General features: G+C 44.2%; 1 pseudogene; it reads left to right on the top strand.

Moving 5' to 3' along the window:
- The first annotated feature begins 493 nt into the window (after nucleotides 1-493).
- LOC100603061 lies at nucleotides 494-2,266 on the top strand (annotated as a pseudogene).
- Nucleotides 2,267-18,183: the final 15,917 nt, after the last annotated feature.

Genomic DNA, 18,183 nt, shown 5'->3' with positions numbered 1-18,183 from the left:
AGGGGAAGAGAATCGTTCCTAAGGAAAGCAAGAGGAAGAAATTAATAAAGGATAAACAAATGTATTACAAAACATAAAAATTAGCACTAAAAAATAAATCTGTGAGTTAGTTCTTCAAAAAGGCCAAGAAAGGAAGAAAGAAAACAAGAAAAAGAAACAATATCCCAAAAGAAAACCAAACAAAAGATATAAACAATTCATAGAAAATAACATACAGAGGGCTCTTAAACATATACAAGGATGCATACCCTTATTCATCAAAAGAGATGATGCAATTTAAAAAATAATAAACAAGCATATGAAAAGCCGCTGAACATCGCTAGCCATCAGGAAATGCCAGTCACAACCATTGAAGGCCCTTGCCAGCCAATGAGAGCAAATCTAGCATCTCACCTCTCACCTCTGCTGCGCTAACTCTTCCCTTCAGGCCCAGCCACACCTGGCTTCAGATGGCAGCAGTGATGACAGGTGGGAGGACTTGGATTCTTGGGACATGGACTCATTCTCTGTGGAGTGTGGAGCGCACTGGCACTACAAGGTAGGGGACCACTGGGAAGGAGAAGATGAAGACATCAAGGATAACTGGGATGATGATGATATGGCAGGGGCAGGGAAGGAAGGAAGCAGAAACAAAACCAGAAGTAAAAATTTCAGGCCAGGCGTGGTAGCTCACGCCTGTAATCCCAGCACGTTGGGAAGCCAAGGCGGGAGAATTGCTTGAGCCCAGGAGTTCAAGACCATCCTAGACAACACGGCAAAATCCTGTCTCTACAAAAATACAAATACTGGGGGGGGGCAGGGTGGTGCACACCTATGGTCCCAGCTACTCGGGAGGCTGAGATGGAAGGATTGATCACTTGAGCCCAGGGTGATCACTTAAGCCTAGGAGGTCAAGGCTGCAGTAAGCTGAGATGGTGCCACTGCACTCCAGCCTGGCAACAGAGTAAGACCCTGTCTCAAAAAAAAAAAAAAAAAAAAAAAGTAAAAATTTCAGAAAAGAAAAAAATAACACAGAAAATACTCTAACCTTAAAGTCATCACCCAGTGCACATGGCAAGTCAGTATGCCGAGACACCAGGTTGCAGCAGAGGAAGAGGTTTAATCATAGGACAGCCAAATGGGATCTCAAATCTCCCTGAGGAGTTTGGGGCTAGGGTTTTTAAGGATTTTGGAGTGGGCCCAAGTGTGGAGATTGTGCAGGGTGAAGTGATGAGACACGGAGGTAAGAACAGTGTATTATTGTGCTGAGTCAGTTCCTCCGTGGGGGTCTTTAAATTGGTTGGCATCACTGTTTTGCTGGAATTCAGAATCTGCTTAAGCAGTTTTTAAACAAAAGTCTTAACCTCGGAAAAGGAACATTGGGCATGTAAATGGTAAGAGTCTAGTGCTACATAAGTGACTTAAGGTTACAAAGAAGTGAGTCAAAGCGCAGCCTGATTAATGCTTTTTTTTTTTTTTTTTGAGACGGAGTTTCACTCTTGTTGCCCAGGCTAGAGTGCAATGGTATGGTCTCGGCTCACTGCAACCTCCACCTCCCAGGTTCAAATGATTCTCCTGTCTCATTCTCCCAAGTAGCTGGGATTACAGGTGCCCACCACCACACCCGGCTAATTTTTGTGCTTTTTTTAGTGCAGACAGGGTTTCACTATGTTGGCTAGGCTGGTCGTGAACTCCTGACCTCAGGTGATCCACTTGCCTTAGCTTCACCAAAGTGCTGGGATTACAGACATGAACCACCACACCCGGCAATGCTTAATTATAACTATATTTCTGGCCAAAATTCTTGTTAACCCTGTAAGGATGGCTTCAATAAAAGAGAAAGAATGGCAACAGAAGAAAAGACAATAAGAAATCAAGAAGAGGTTAGAAGAACGTGAAAAACCTAAAGTGCTAACACCAGAAAAATTAGCAGATAAATTGCAACTAAAGAAATCACAGAAAAAGTCGGATCTCGAATTAGCAAAATAAAACTTTGGCGTTAATAATACAGTTTATGAAATAGCTACGAACCTCTTTAAGAGGTAACTTCAGAGTTTGGAAAGTTACTAAAGATAAAATTACACAGTATGAAAAGTGACTATATTACACCAGTTTTTTTAAGCCTCAGTTTGGGATTAGTGTATTTCATCAGAAATTGATGACTTGCAGTGAAAAACAGAAGCAAGAAAAGCAAAGTAAAGCCAAAAAGAAGAAAGGTGTGTTTCCCAGAGGGAGATTAAAGGCTACCATGAGAGACAATCTGTGTGGTTGTTATGGTGGAGGATAGATAGTACAAGACTTCATGTGACATTTTACCTTAAATAACAAAACCCAGAAAAACCACAGTGAGATCTCATTTCATGCCCACTAGAGTAGCTATTATTGGGGCTCAGAACACAATATCTCCAATTATGGTGCTTTAGCATTGTAGGGGCCAAGGGGAACCCATTGGCCCTTTGAAGGTTTCCCTTGGTCCTCTGAAGATTCACCAAAAAATCACTGATATGAGGCAGATTAATAGGAGAAAAGGCATGCACATTTATTTAACATGTCTACATGGGAGCTGTTAGCATGAAGACCCAAAGATACAAGGACAATTATCATTTTTATGCTTAGATTTAAAAAAGTATGGACAGCTGTATAGAAATATGATTGGACAAGAGGGGTATGATCTAAATAAGCGGGAAAACCCATTAAGGCCTGTCTGTCTAGATTTTTCTTGGCCTCTGACCACTTATTCCTTCCTTCTGAGTATGAGACAGAGCCCTGTCTGGAATGGGACTCTTATGACCTACAAACAAGGTAGGTCAGGGTAATTTCTTATTTTATTTTAATTTTAAAAATAGAGATGGGGTATTGTTATATTGCCCAGGCTGGTCTCGAACTCCTGGCCTCAAGGAATCCTCCTACCTCAGCCTCCCAAACTGCTTAGATTAGAGGTGTTAGCCACCACGCCTGGCCCAGATAATTTCTTTTTTTTTTTTTTTTTTTTTTTTTTTTTGAGACGGAGTCTGTCTCGCTCTGTCACCCAGGCTGGAGTGCAGTGGTGCAATCTCGGCTCACTGCAAGCTCCGCCTCCCGGGTTCACACCATTCTCCTGCCTCAGCCTCTCCGAGTAGCTGGGACTACAGGCGCCCGCCACCACGCCTGGCTAATTTTTTGTATTTTTAGTAGAGACGGGGTTTCACCGTTGTCTCGATCTCCTGACCTCGTGATCCGCCCGCCTCGGCCTCCCAAAGTGCTGGGATTACAAGCGTGAGCCACCGCGCCCGGCGATAATTTCTTTATGTCCAGTTTTTAAATGGAAAGGTGGAGGAAATTAGAGTAATATTTAGATAATTTACATATTATCTAATTATTTTGGTGATAATTGGAGTAAATTAGAGTAATATTTTTAGGTTTTATGACTAGCTCTGGGGGAAAAGGGTTCTGGTTTCAATGACCCGCCTTGGGGAAGAGGGATTCTAGTTTCTATGGCTGGCCTCTGGGGAGAATGGGACTGAGAGACAGGAGAGCATGAGAAGGTCAGAGGAAACTCTTTGTTTCTGAGGCTGCTGCTGATATAGGAGTTAAGATGAAATTAATTACTTAGGCAGATAGTGAGGGTACAGGAGACCTCAGTAAGGTTTTCCTTTTAATGAAAAGCAGCCCCCAAATCATTCTCTTTTCTAACGAAGAGCAACCTGTAAAATCGAGCTGCAGACATAGACAAGCTGGAAGCTTATACAGGTGAATGCTAGCAGTCGTGCTAATAGGAAAAGGCTACCTGGGACTAGCCATGTTCAAAATGGTGGCTTCTCTTTGCCAAACCATGTGTACAGTAAGGAAAAAACAATACGGCACCAGCCAGGAAAAGACTCCATTTGCATAATAAAATAAGGGTGGGGTGACCAGCCTTCCCCGTGAGCTATGCAAACGTCACACCTGGTCCAACCAATCTGTGGGCCCTACGTAAATCAGACACCACCTCCTCAAGCCTTCCTATAAAATCTGGCTCAGTCTCTCATGGGCCGACTTTTCCCTTTTGAATATCCCCTCTTCCTCACAAGAGAAAGAGCTGCTCTCCCTTCTCTTTCTTTTGCCTATTAAACCTCTGCTCCTAAACTCACTCTTCATGTGTGTCTGTGTCCTTTATCTTCTTGACGCCAGACGACGGACCCCAGGTATTTTACCCCAGACAACAATACCCCTTCACTGCTAAGGTCTTCTTCTTGGGGTATTGTTTTCTGAGTCCCAACAGCATGGCAAGTACTTTGAACTAAAAGAGCTTGGAAGGATCTCAGAAGCAAGATCTCTCTGACCTTCTCCCGTCCTCTTGTCTCCCACCCTTCTTTCTCCTCATAGAAACAAGAATTCTTCCAAGGTGAGTCATAGAAACCAGAGACCCTCTCTCCAAAAGCAAGCCATAAAACCTAGAAAGGTCACTCTCTCCCTTCTCCCTTGAAGGCCCTTATTTCAGGGGAGTCTTGCCCCGCACCTGGGAAGGGTAGAGTGATGCTCCACAGAGAGGCCAAGATGAATCTGGATAGGCCTTGCTGGGTTTCCCCCTCGGTCTATTCCTATTCGCTTGTACTTCTTTGTCCAATCACATTTCTATAAGGCTGTCCCTTCTTAATCAAACCTAAGCAAAATAAATGGTTTTCCCTAAGTTGTTGGGCCTTCATTTCTGAAGTCTCCTGTGTCACATAAAACTTTGATTAAATAAATTTGTTATGCTTTTCTCTTGTTAACCTGTCTTTCGTTCTCAGAGTGTTGGCCACGTGCCTTATGATGGGTGAGGAAAGGTATCACATCTTTCTGCCCCTACACTATAATAAAAAATGCTTAAAAACCCAAGTGTTGGCAAAAATATGGAGAAATTGCAACCCTCATATTGCTGGTAGAAATGTAAAATGGTGCAGCTGCTTTGGAAAACAGTTTGGCAGTTCCTCAAAAGATTAAACATAGAGTTACTATTGGATCCATCAATTCCACTCCTAGGTCCATGGCCAAAAGAATTGAAAACATATGTTCACACAAAAATTTGTACCTGAATGTTTATTAGCAATATTATTCATTATAACGAAAAAGTAGAAACAACCCAAATGTCCACCAACTGATGAATGGATAAACAAAATATGGTATACAATGGAGTATAATTCAGCAATAAAAAGAAATGAAGTATTGATGCATGCTAGAATGGATAGACCTTGACAACATTATGCAAAGTGAAAGAAGTCAGTCACAAAAGATGATCACACAAGAATAATTCAATTTATATGAAATGTCCAGAATAGGCAAATCTATAGAGGCAAGAACAGATTAGCAATTGTCTAGGAATAGGCAATGGGAAAATGGAAAATGACAGTTAATTGGTATGAGGTTTCTTTTGGGGGTAATGAAAATGTTCTACAATTGGCCGGGTGCAGTGGCTCATGTCTGTAATCCCAGCACTTTGGGAGGCCAAGGCAGGCGGATCATGAGGTCAGCAGTTTGAGACCAGCCTAGCCAACATGGTGAAACCCTGTCTCTACTAAAAATACAAAAATCAGCCAGGTGTGGTGGCGGGCACCTGTAATCCCAGCTACTCCGGAGACTGAGGCAGGAGAATGGTATGAACTTGGGAGGTGCAGGTTGCAGACTCTGTCTCAAAAAAAAAAAAGAAAGACAAAAAAGAAAAAGTTCTACAATTAATCCTAGTGATGGTCGCATAAATTCATCAAGAATATACCAAAAACCATTGAATTGTACACGCTAAATGAGTTAATTGTATATGTGAATCATATGTCAAGCTGTCATTGAAAAAAAACCCAAAGCCCAAAGCTGTATAGCATCTTTTTTTTTTTTTTTCTTCCTGAGGCAGGGTCTTGCTCTGTTGCCAGGCTGGAGTGCAGTAGTGTGATCTCGGCTCACTGCAACCTCCCCCTCCCAGGTTCAAGTGATTCTCCTGCCTCAGCCTCCCGAGTAGCTGGGACTACAGGAGTGTACCACCACACCCGACTAATTTTTTTTGTATTTTTAGTAGAGACAAGGTTTCACCACGTTGGCCAGGCTGGTCTTGAACTCCTGACCTCGTGATCCACCTGCCTCGGCCTCCCAAAGTGCTGGGATTACAGGCATGAGCCACCATGCCCGGCCGAGATAGCACCTTTTTAATGGTTAGGAAATCCCACCACCCTTATGTTCAGAGAAAAGGCTAACTACAAAGGACCACCTCACCTGACATGTCCAAGATGAGACTTGCCTCCACTCTTCCTCAGTGACTCCCTTGTTTTATTAAAATGCAAGTTTGGGCTGGGCACAGTGGCTCACGCCTGTAATCCCACCCTTTTGGGAAGTCCGGGTGGGTAGATCACCTCAGGTCAGGAGTTTGAGACCAGCCTGGCCAACATGGTGAAACCCTGTCCCTACTAAAAATACAAAAATCAGCTGGGCATGCTGGTGGGTGACTGTAGTCCCAGCTACTCGGGAGGCTGAGGCAAGAGAATCACTTGAACCCAGGAGGCAGAGGTTGCAGTGAGCCAAGATGGCACCACTGCACTGCAGCCTGGGTGAAAGAGCGAGATTCCATCTCAAAAAAAAAAAAAAAAAAAAAAAAAATGCAAGTTTGTTTCCTCTTTTTTGAGACCTTTCTCATTAATGAATGTTCTTCCTATTGCACTACCCAAAGTCAAATAGTCTTTTCTAATGGGTATATTTTGTCCCAGATGTTATTTAGAGGGGGCTCTTTGCAAAGGATTGGTTAGATTTTGAAAACTAGATAATTAATGAAATTGTTAGTGGTCTTACCTTGGGATCATGGGTCTGAACAAATCGGTGTTGACTATTGAGTTTTGATAGTGTATGAAGCACATCATAGCTTCTGGCATGACTGGTCTGGCACAGTCAATCTGTTCTGTGAGTCAGGATATGCTTGGCAAGTTGTGGTTTCCGTTCCAATTCTCAATTGTCAGCATTTAGACTAGTACCTGGTTCATGGTAGGTGCTCAATACATATTTACTTAAAGAATAATAAATCAGCTGGGTGCAGTGGCTCACGTTTGTAATCCCAGCACTTTGGGAGACTGAGACGAGCAGATCACTTGAGGCCAGGAGTTCAAGACCAGCCTGGCCAACATGGTGAAACCCCATCTCTACTAAAAATACAAAAAATTAGCCGAGCGTGGTGGCGGGGTCCTGTAATCCCACCTACTCGAGAGGCTGAGGCAGGAGAATAGCCTGAACCCGGAAGGTGGAGGTTGCAGTGAGCCAAGGTTGCGCCATTGCACTCCAGCCTGGGCAACAAGAGCAATACTCTGTCTCAAAAAAAAAAAAAAAATCAATGTATAGTTGGCAGCAGACCAAAAATAGTTCACCTTCTTTGTTAGTTACGGTTTGGCAAAATCTATATGAAAATACAGGCACACATACCTTTGACCTAGCAATTCCACTTCTGGGAATTAATTCCACAGAAACTTGCACGTTGCAAAGAACCACCTGATAAGGTTACTCACTGCAATATTGTTTGCAATCACAAAAGAACAGATGTCTCAGAAATCTCCATTAGTAACAGACTGCTTAATTCAACCGTGGTGCACACATACAATGGAATAAGATGCAGGTGTAAAAAGAATGAGCAAATTATCATGATACAGAAGATCTCCAAGATATATTCACTCAGTTTCAACCATAACTGTTTTGTTCCTCATAGCAAGTTCCTTCCGCTCCACATGGAGGGTTTGAAGGCTTTGAAGGTTCAAATCCAGGTATCTGGATTCAAAGCAGAGGAAACCTGGCTCACTCTCTCACTTTCTTCAGGCCTTGGCAAATCTTTCACTGACCACTATAGGAGAATAAAAATAATTTTTTCTTCAACCCTCATAGGTTTTTGATTGGAAAAGACCCTTGTAGCAAAAGACGAGATAAAAACAAACTGAAGTTTAACATGTATATTTAATGTATACATGGAACACACCCAGAGAATGAATTGTTCTCAAAGAGGTGGCTTTGAATTCTAGCTTATGTGGCATTGTCAACAAAGAACAATGAATATTTAGAGAAGTGACAAGACAAAGGAAAAGGATTTTGAGTCTCTAGGGGCAGCAACTTGTCAGAAAGCCAATAAATGGCAGATACAGCCTGGCTAGTGCTGTTCATGTGGCTAAGGCCTGTTCATGTGGCTTCCTCTGGTGCCATCTCCAGGCTGATAAGGGTCCAAAGTTAGACCTTCAGTGCTAACCTTGGTTTTCCCTGGAAGAAGGGTAGCAGGTAGGCTACCTTTTGCCTTTGTAAATCTATGTCCTGCTTTTAGGCAAATAGAAGGAGGGCAGAGAGCTTTCCTGCATCTACTTCTTCTTAATTGTCTTTAGCTCAAAAATCCTTCATATTTTGGGGTGGCATATTCTGGTCTCCCACACCACCCTGTCATAAAATATCCATAGCCCATTCACCACCACCCTCGCCACACACACATGCATGCATGCACACACATCTATCCCCTTACCCTGTTTTGCTCCATAGCACTTACTACTTATCACTATATATCACTTGTTTATTTATATCCTACAAAAATGTAAGCGTGGCCAGTGCAGTGGCTCACACTTGTAATGCTAGCAATTTGGGAGGGCAAGGAGGGAGGATTGCTTGAGCCCAGGAGTTTGAGACCAGCCCAAGCAACATGGTGAGACCCTGTCTCTACAGAAAATTTAAAAACTGGCTGGGGGTAGTGGTGGGTGCCTGTAGTCCCACCTACTTGGAAGGCTGAGGCAGAAGGATCACTTGAGCCCAGGAGGTCGAGGCTGAAGCAAGCAGTGTTCACATCACTGCACTCCAGCCTGGGTGACAGAGCAAGACCTTGTCTTGGAAAAAAAAAAAATTTTTTTTTTTAAATGTAAGCTCCAGGAGGGCAAGAATGTATTTGTTTTGTTCACTACCAAATTCCAAGTGCCTAAAAGAGTGCTTGACACATAGTAGGTGCTCAGTAAGTGTTTCCTGAACAAATGAAAACAGTAAATGGAAAAAGCCAGAGGCATTTGAGCCCAGCCTCAAAATACTGGGCTGACTATCCTTATAAATGCTTCTATGTGCATGAAATGTCTTTAAAAGGTTACAGAAGAAATAGGTCATGCTGGATGCCTGTAGGAAGGTGAACTTGGTGGCTGGGAGACAGAATAGAAGGGAGGCTTTTCATTATACAGTATTCTATTCATAGATTATTATGCAAAAAATATAACTTAAAAGTAAAAAGGAAAGCTTCTGTATCATTCCTTTTTTATATCTCCAGAGCATGCTGTCCTGTGGATGTACTAGAAGTCATTTCATCAATCCTATTTTAATGAGTGAGTTAGTTATTTCCAAACTTTTGCTATTGCAAATAAGGTAGTCTGGATATTTACTTTTCGCGTCATAATAAATAGGACACTGAGGTCTTTTTATAACCCCTTAACTTTGGTTATAAATCTTTACAGTTGAAAATGTAACCAACATCCGCAAGTAAACAAAAGTTTACTGCAGTTAAGTCCATTTGCATTTGGTGGCTGGGAGTGGGGCAGCCTCAGGAAGCAGAGGCTCCTGGGAAAGGGATAATTTAATTAGCATTCTTGCAATCTCATTGGTAAACTCACCCAATCCCTAAGCCTATATCCTGATAATTTATCAGGATAGGGCTGTCTTACAAAGGAGGGCAAAAAAACAAAACAACAAACTTCTAACCAAGATGTGGCTCACACCTGTAATCCCAGCACTTTGGGAGACCAAGACAAGTGGAGCACTTGAGCCCAGGAGTTCAAGACCAGCCTGAGCAACATGGCGAAACCCCATCTCTACTAAAGTACAAAAAATAAGCCAGGCATGGTGGCACTTGCCTGTAGTCCCAGCTACCCAGGAGGCTGAGACAGGAAAATCACCTAAGCCCAGAAAGTTGAGGCTGCAGTGAGCTGTGATTGTACCACTGCAATCTAGCCTGGGCAAGGGGAGTGAGACCCTGTCTCAAAAACAAGCAAACAAACAAACAAAAAGTGAAGACAGTTCAGTATTCCTAATTCATACAATGGAAAAGATCTGAACTGAAAATTGAGAATCCTGGTTCTGCTACCGAGAAGCAGTGTGACCTTGAGGAAATCACTTCCCGTCTCTGGGCCTCCATCACCAGGTCTGTGGAATGAGGCCTTTGTCTCCCTCCCTCTCATTGGAGACTCAAACATTATGTTGGGTGACTTGAGGCAGCTGCTGAATGGTAGCAGATCTGCCGGGGCCGTCACTTTGTGGTGGTTTTGTAGGTAAATAGGGCACTGTGTTGGAAGAGAAAAACAAACAGAGAAGCAGCTGCCTTCTTTTCCAGAAATGACACCAATAGCCTGCAACTACTTAGGCTGATGGGCATGCAGCGGCCCCGATGACTCCAGAGATGCAGGGGCAGGGAGCGGAGCATCTGAAACAGGGACATCAGGACCCAGTGACTGGTCTGGTATGACTCAGGGAGGCTGTCAGGGTTGAGCTCTCTGCCAGGGACCCAGAGTGTCCCAGGAGGCCGTCCCTTCTAAAGAATCTGACAAGGCCCAGGCTTCTGGGAATGACTCAGCCCTGTTCTCCCTCCTAACCTGAAAACAGACTCTGGGGAGAAGGAGGCTGATTGACACAATTTCATCACCCCCCAACACTTGCAAGTGCAAACAGAGGCCACATACATTCTTATTCTTTGGATCTGTAATCAGATCCTCATTAGGTAAAAAAAATATGAAGTTGCGGCCAGGCGCGGTGGCTCACGCCTGTAATCCCAATTTTGGAGGCCGAGGTGGGTGGATCACCTGAGGTCAGGAGTTCGAGACCAGCCTGGCCAACATGGAGAAACCCCATCTCTACTAAAAATACAAAAATTAGCTGGGCATGGTGGCAGGCGCCTGTAATCCCAGCTACTCGGGAGGCTGAGGCAGGAGAATTGCTTGAACCCGGGAGGGGAGGTTGCAGTGAGCCAAGATCACGCCACTGCACTCCAGCGAGACTCCGTCTCAAAAAAAAAAAAGAAGTTGCAGGAATTGCATTCAACCTCTTCAAGTTATGAATTTAATGAGAATAATTTTCTTGCTTATTTTTACAGTTTCATCAGCATTAAAACCTCATTAAAAAAGAATCTGTGGCTAGGCATTGTGGCTCACACCTGTAATCCCAACACTTTAGGAGGCTGTGATGTCAGCTCACTGCACTCCAGCCTGGGCAGCAGCAGAATCACTTGAGGCCAGGAGCTGAAGACCAGACTGGACAACATAGCTAGACCTCATCTCTACAAAAGATTAAAAATTAGCCATGTGAGGTGTATGCACTTGTAGTCTTAGCTTGGGAGGCTGAGGCAGGAGATTTGCTTGAGCCCAGGAATTCCAGGCTGCAGTGAGCTACGATAATGCCACCGTACTCTAGCCTGGGCAATAGAGCAAGACCCTGGCTCAAAGAAGGAAGGAAGGAAGGAAGGAAGGAAGGAAGGAAGGAGGAGGAAGGAGGAGGGAGGGAGGGAGGGAGGGAGGGAGGGAAAGAGGGAAGGGAAAAGAAAAAGAATTTGTGAAGTTCTCTTGCTTACAAGTTTTATGAGAGACGTCAACAGAAAACTGTTCATTTTCAATGTTGCCAGTTTTAAAAAATTTAAGCTGATGCCCTTCTGAATACTTTTCCTTTTTTGGCTTTTTTTTTTTTTTGAGCTCCACTGTCATATTTTCTAAATTGATCCCAACTCAACTTGTATTCATTCCTAGTGATCTAAGAGTTTACAAAATAAAGTTGTTTTTCTTCTAAAACATTCAACTTCTTTGTTTTTTTTTTTTTTTTGAGACAGTGTCTTGCTCTGTTGCCCAGGCTGGAGTGCAGTGGTATGATCACAGTTCACTGCACTCCATCCTGGGCAACAGTAGCCTCGACCTCCCAAACTTAAGCAATCTTCCCACCTAAGCCTTCCAAGTAGCTGGGACTACAGGTGCTCACTACCACACCCAGCTAATTTTTTGAGCTCTCTCTGTGGCTCTTTCCCCAGCTCTACCAAGGGTCTCACTGTGTTGCCCAGGCTGGTCTCAAACTCCTGGGCTCAAGTGATCCTCTCACCTTAGCATCCCAAGGTGCTGGGATTACAGGCATGAGCCACCATGCCTGACCAAATTATTAATATTGCAAAGTAAAATACGAAAATTTAATTAGTAAATTTAAAAAATAAAGTTATTTAAATAAGGCTAAATTTTTTATACTTGATAATTAAATCTTATTCAATATTATTATAAAAATAAAACTTCAGCCAGGCGCAGTGGCTCACACCTGTAATCCCAGCACTTTGGGAGGCCAAGGCGGGTGGATCATGAGGTCAAGAGATTGAGACCATCCTGGCCAACATGGTGAAACCCCATCTGTACTAAAAATTCAAAAATTAGTTGGGCGTGGTGTTGCCCACCTGTAGTTCCAGCTACTCGGGAGGCTGAGACAGGAGAATCACTTGAACCAGGGAAGCAGAGGTTGCAGTGAGCCAAGTTCGTGCCACTGCACTCCAGCCTGGCAACAGAGCTGAGACTCCATCTCAGAATAAATAAATAAAACTTCACAATTCTGGGTTTTAATGTCTGCTTAATAAGCAAAGCAAAGAATCTATATCATGCGGCCGGGCGCGGTGGCTCACGCTTGTAATCCCAGCACTTTGGGAGGCCGAGGCGGGCGGATCACGAGGTCAGGAGATCAAGACCACGATGAAACCCTGTCTCTACTAAAAATACAAAAAATTAGCCGGGCGAGGTGGCGGGCGCCTGTAGTCCCAGCTACGCGGGAGGCTGAAGCAGGAGAATGGCATGAACCCGGGAGGCGGAGCTTGCAGTGAGCCGAGATTGCGCCACTGCACTCCAGCCTGGGTGACAGAGCGAGACTCCGCCTCAAAAAAAAAAAAAAAAAAAAAGAATCTGTATCATGCTTCAAATATCTTACAACTACATGTATATAAATGTAAGACAAATATGAATTCTTTTTTTTCTTTTTTTTAAGACAGGGTCTCACTCTGTCACTCAGGCTGGAGTACAGTGGTGTGATCATGGCTCTCCACCTCCCAGGCTCAAGCGATTCTCCCACCTCAGGTTCCCAAGTAGCTGGGACCACAGTTGTGCACCATCACACCTGGCTAATTTTTTGTATTTTTGGTAAAGACAGGGTTTCACCATGTTGCCCAGGCTGGTCTTGAACTCCTGAGTTCAAGCGATTCACCCACCTTAGCCTCCCAAAGTGATAGAATTACACATGTGGGCCACTGTGCCTTGCCGAAAAATATCAATTCTTCAGCCCGGCAAAATGTTCCTCAGGCACTGTGGTATATTGTTACATAATGGTCCCCAACACGTCTTACCTCCCTGCATCCAGCCCCTTTGCAATATAATTTTTGCCATGTTTCTCATGGAGACATAGAGTCTATATCCTTCCAACCCCTGGATCTGGGCATCCCTTAAGGCTTCATTTGCTCCATAGACTGAGACAGAAGTAACATGGTGCAACTCCCACAGCTAGGCCTTAATTACATTACACATTTCTGCCATTATGTGAAAATGCCCAGTCCTTTCCTAAAGGAGGAAAGGCCATTTGAAGGAGAACTAGGGCACCCCAGCCAACAGCTAGCATAAATATCAAGCACATAAACAAAGCCATCTGGGAACATCCAGTGCCAGCTGAGCTGCTGGCTGACTGCAGCTGTATAAGTGACCCCAAAGGAGATCAGCAGAAAAATTGCCCAGCTGAGCCCAACCTAGAGTTATGGGCAAATAAATGTTTGTTGTTTTAAGCCACCCAGTTTCGGTGTGGTTTGTTATGCAGGAACAGATAACTGACACAGCCACCACGTGCGACTCCTGTGAACACTAAGCTAATTTGTGAATGCCTCCAGAATCATGAATTAGGACAAATTAAGAAGAAAATAGGCCCTTGGCACTATTGAGAAATAATATTTGGTTATGCCAGGACCTCTTGAATTCATGCTCTCTGAGAGAAGGGGCACACATATGAGGCAATTACATTCCTTCTCCCTCCAAAGCAGTGTCTGTCTCCATGTCAGCAGGGGCACAATCTGTAGACCTTCACAGTGTTTGGGCTCAGCAGCCTTTTGTTTTGAGAACACAGGAGGGAAATGTGGAGACTGAGGGTGTTCATCTCACTCATCGGTGCTCACGATTACGGGTCACACTGTGCCAGTGATATGTCCAGGATCCCAGGTGACAAAAGCTCCCATGTGGTCTTCAATAAATTTAATTTTTGTGTTTGTGACATGCAAGGCCCTCCAAAGGGTAGAGGGCCTCTTGCCTGGTCTAAGGACAATATTGCACTGGCCCTGGGTTCCTGGATATGATTGAGGCCTTGCTTGGGGATTTGTCTATGAACAGTGACTGAGGAAAAGCACTAATGGCTATTCAAACTTGATGTCTATCTCTCTCATTTTTTTTTTTTTTTTTTTGAGATGGAGTCTCACTCTGTCACGACCAAGCTGGAATCCAGTGGCGCTATCTCAGCTCACCACAACCTCTGCCGCCCGGGTTCAAGGGATTCTCCTGCCTCACCCTCCTGAGTAGCTGGGATTACAGGTGCACACCACCATGCCCGGCTAATTTTTGTATTTTTAGTAGAGACGGGGTTTCGCCGTGTTAGTCAGGCTGGTCTCGAACTCCTGACTTCATGATCTGCCCACCTCGGCCTCCCAAAGTGCTGAGATTACAGGCATGAGACACCACACCCAGCCGATGCCTATCTCTTGACACATCAATCCAGCTTTAGAGAAAATATCCTATAGAAACAAAAGGACTAATAGAGAAGGGTATGTAAAAATGTCTGTCACAAGCATCGCTTAATGTAGGAAAAAATTAAAAACAACATATACATCATTAACGGGGGATGGTTTCGTGAATTTTGATCTATTCACATTAGCACATGTTACACAACCATTGAAAAGGTTGTTATATTTATGTTTAGTGACTTGGAGTGATTTCTTTATTGAACATTTACTGAGCATCATCTATGAACCTAGTACTGTTCTAAGTGCTAGGGATATAGCAGGGAATAAGACAAGGTTTTTTGCTCATGCATTTCACATCTTAGTGGAGGAAGACAGGCCATAAACAAATAAATAAGTATATAGTATCAGCTGGTGAGAAATGCTATGAAGAATAATGGTGGTGGGTTGGGGGATGGAGCCCGGAAGGAAGTGAGGGAAGGAACATTATGGCCGTCAAGGAGGACAGGCATTCCAGACTGAGTGCCAACACCCTGATTTTGGAATGTGCTTAGTGTGATCTAGTGGCATCAAGGAGGCCAGGGTAGCAGGAGATGGGGATGGGAGGGAAGGTCAGACAGGAGAGCAGGGGTGGGGGGGCGGGGGATGTATATGCATGGTGCAGACCATGTAGGGCCTGGCAGCTCCTGGTGAAGACTTTGGTTTTGGTTTTCTTGTTTTTTTATTGATGGGGTCTCACTATGTTGCTCAGGCTGCATTTGAACTCCTGGACTCAAGCAATCCTCCTGCCTCAGCCTCCCAAGTAACTGAGACAATGAGTGCTCTCCCCCCACCTGGCTAAGACTTGTTTTTACTCTGAGTAGAATGGAAACCAGTTAAGATTTCTAAGCTAAGGAGCAACGTGATCTGACAGATTTCAAAGGGTTCCTCTGGCTGCTGTGAGGGGAACGGACTGAAGGGACAAGGGTGGAAGCAGAGACGGGTACAGAGGCTGCTGTAGCTAAGTGAGAGAGACAGAGGATCGGGCTTGCACCAAGTGGAAGCCATGAGGTGGGGGGACGCAGTCTGATTCCGGATGGATTTTGAAGGTGGAGCCTGCAGGATGTCCTAATGGAACTGGATGTGGGGCGTCATCAAGAAGCCAGATGGCCATTTAATAGTGTTAATGACTAAGGCTAGTTTCAGAGGAAAGAGAGTATAGCCCAATCCCATTTTTGCTCAAATAAACATCAAATAAAACACACTCTCCCTGTGCACGGATCTTTGTGTATACTAATACAATCTATTAGTTGGCTAGGGCTGCCATCACAAAATACCACAGACTGGGTGGCTTCAACAACAGAGATTTATTTTCTCAGTTCTGGAGGCCAGAAGTCCAAGATCAAAATGCTGTCAGGGCTGCTTTCTGGTGAGGCCTTTCTTCCTGTCCTGTAGACAGCTGCCTTCTCCTATGTCCTCATATGGCCCCTTCTTTGTGCTTGCTTAGGAGAGAAGTGGGGGCTCTCTCGTGTCTCTTTCTCTTCTTATAAGGACATCGGTCCTTTTGGCTTTAGGCTGCACCCTTGTGACCTCACTTAATCTTAATTAGCTCCTTGTAGGCCCTGCCTCCAAATACAGTCGCATTAGGGGTTAGGGCTTCGCCGTATGAATCTGAAGGGACACAATTCAGTCCATAACAATGAATACAGAGAAAGCTGCAGAAGGAGATCCACAAGCCATTGCACTCCAGCCTGGGTGACAGAGCAAGACTCTGTTTCAAAAAAAAAAAAAAAAAGAAACCAACTTTCTAGCAAAAGGATCCAGAACATACCATGGTGATGAGAGTTTTTTTCCTAAACTCCCCTTTCTGCCTAAAAGCAGAGCCTCCCAAAAGAATGCAACCATCATAGATCCCCTTCACAGAGGTTTCCCAATCAGGGAAGAGTGACTCCCTTCACCAGAGAGGAGAAGCCACAAGGCTATAAAAACTCTCCTAAATAGACATGGTCACGAAACTATCATATCTCCCTCATATCTATTTGTCTTAGGGCCCATTTATCTTTTCTAGAAGTCATTGGTTTTCCAGTCCCCTTTCTCTCCATCCCCTTCTCCTATTAAGAGTGTATATTGTGTCATCAAATGTCAGAGCTACCACCAAAAGACAAAGGTCTTTCATTTGAGAGCCTGTGAAAAAGATATAGAAGCCCCCAATTCTAATCACTTCTTTGAGCCACATTTTTCTGTGAATTCCCATGTATGTATGTGAATAAAATTCTGTTTTTGTTTTGCCAATCTGTCTTTTGTCAGTTTAATTCACAGGCCTCCAACACTGAACCTAAGAGAGTGGCGAGAAAGTGTTTCCTTTCTCACAGCTGTCACCTCCTCAGAGGGGTTTTTCCCTGGCTATTCTATCTCAACTGGGCCTCTTTCTCCTTTTTGTTTCCCACAGCATTTATCATACCTTATTCTGACTTTATTTGTCTGTTTAGTAGGTTTTGGTCTGCCTTTCACTAGAATGTAAGCTGCATGGAGACATATAATACAAATTCATTAACTACTCAGTGAATGAATGGATGAAGAAATCTGTCATCCTTGGCTCAGGTACTTATTGGTGAGTCTGCAAGCGGCAGCTCAGTTCAGCACTCACTCATCGAGAACTTATTAGGTGTCATGATGGTGCTCAGCATTAGGAACACACAGAGACCCACTCCCTGTCCTCGAGGAGCTTATGGGAAAACAAGCAGCTATGCTGGGCCCTGGGAGAGGCAGGTATGAGCAGGAGAACCTTCCTCTTCCCTCAAGAAGTTTACTGGTATAGGAGGCAGGGAAGAGAAAAAGGAAAACACGTGATAAGGAGCTTGGAAACAAACAGGACTCCAAGTACAGTTATTTAGTACACAAATAAAACAGAGACAGTTAAACTATTCTCTTGGCCTTTGTTTAGGGAATAATTCACATCATTCTGCTAATTACAGGGTTGTGAGAATAACAACAGTGTTGGATGGAGCTCATGGTATTTCTGCTTCGTTTAGACAAATCTGCCTGAGGAGAGCCCATCCCCTCCACACACAGACCCACTGACAGGCATCGCTGGTTTCTCTTGGAAGCTTTCCAAATGGCAAGCCTGGCGCCTAGGACAGTCTTGGAGCCTCTAAAAAGCCTTTCAGGGCTGCCTCCCTACCTCGGTCAGGGCCCCATTAGCTATAAAGGCCAAAGATATACTGAAATTAATTACACCCCCCCCCCACCAAAGAGCACATAAATAAAAGGGAGAATTTATTGAAATTATTTCAATGCACAGGAACCCAAGAGAAACTGAATGACTAGGCCAGGCCTAGTGTTCTCAGAAAATGTTCTCATTTCTTCAGATTCCCGAGTTTTAATTTCCACATTCCCCTATCCTCCCCCCAGGTCAGGTGTCCATGCTGCGGTACAATCATCCCACCCCTGTAAAAAACAAGGCCCCCTAGGCCAGAGGAGATAACTCCAAAAGACAACCAGATGGGTGGAGTGATCAACCCTTGTGGTTTGTCTGGGACCGA

The sequence above is a fragment of the Nomascus leucogenys genome, chromosome 14 (assembly GCF_006542625.1).
Source record: "Nomascus leucogenys isolate Asia chromosome 14, Asia_NLE_v1, whole genome shotgun sequence".
NCBI classification, from domain to species: Eukaryota; Metazoa; Chordata; class Mammalia; order Primates; family Hylobatidae; genus Nomascus; species Nomascus leucogenys.
The sequence above is the reverse complement of the archived record's forward strand: the minus strand, read 5'-3'. Positions and strand labels throughout refer to the sequence as shown.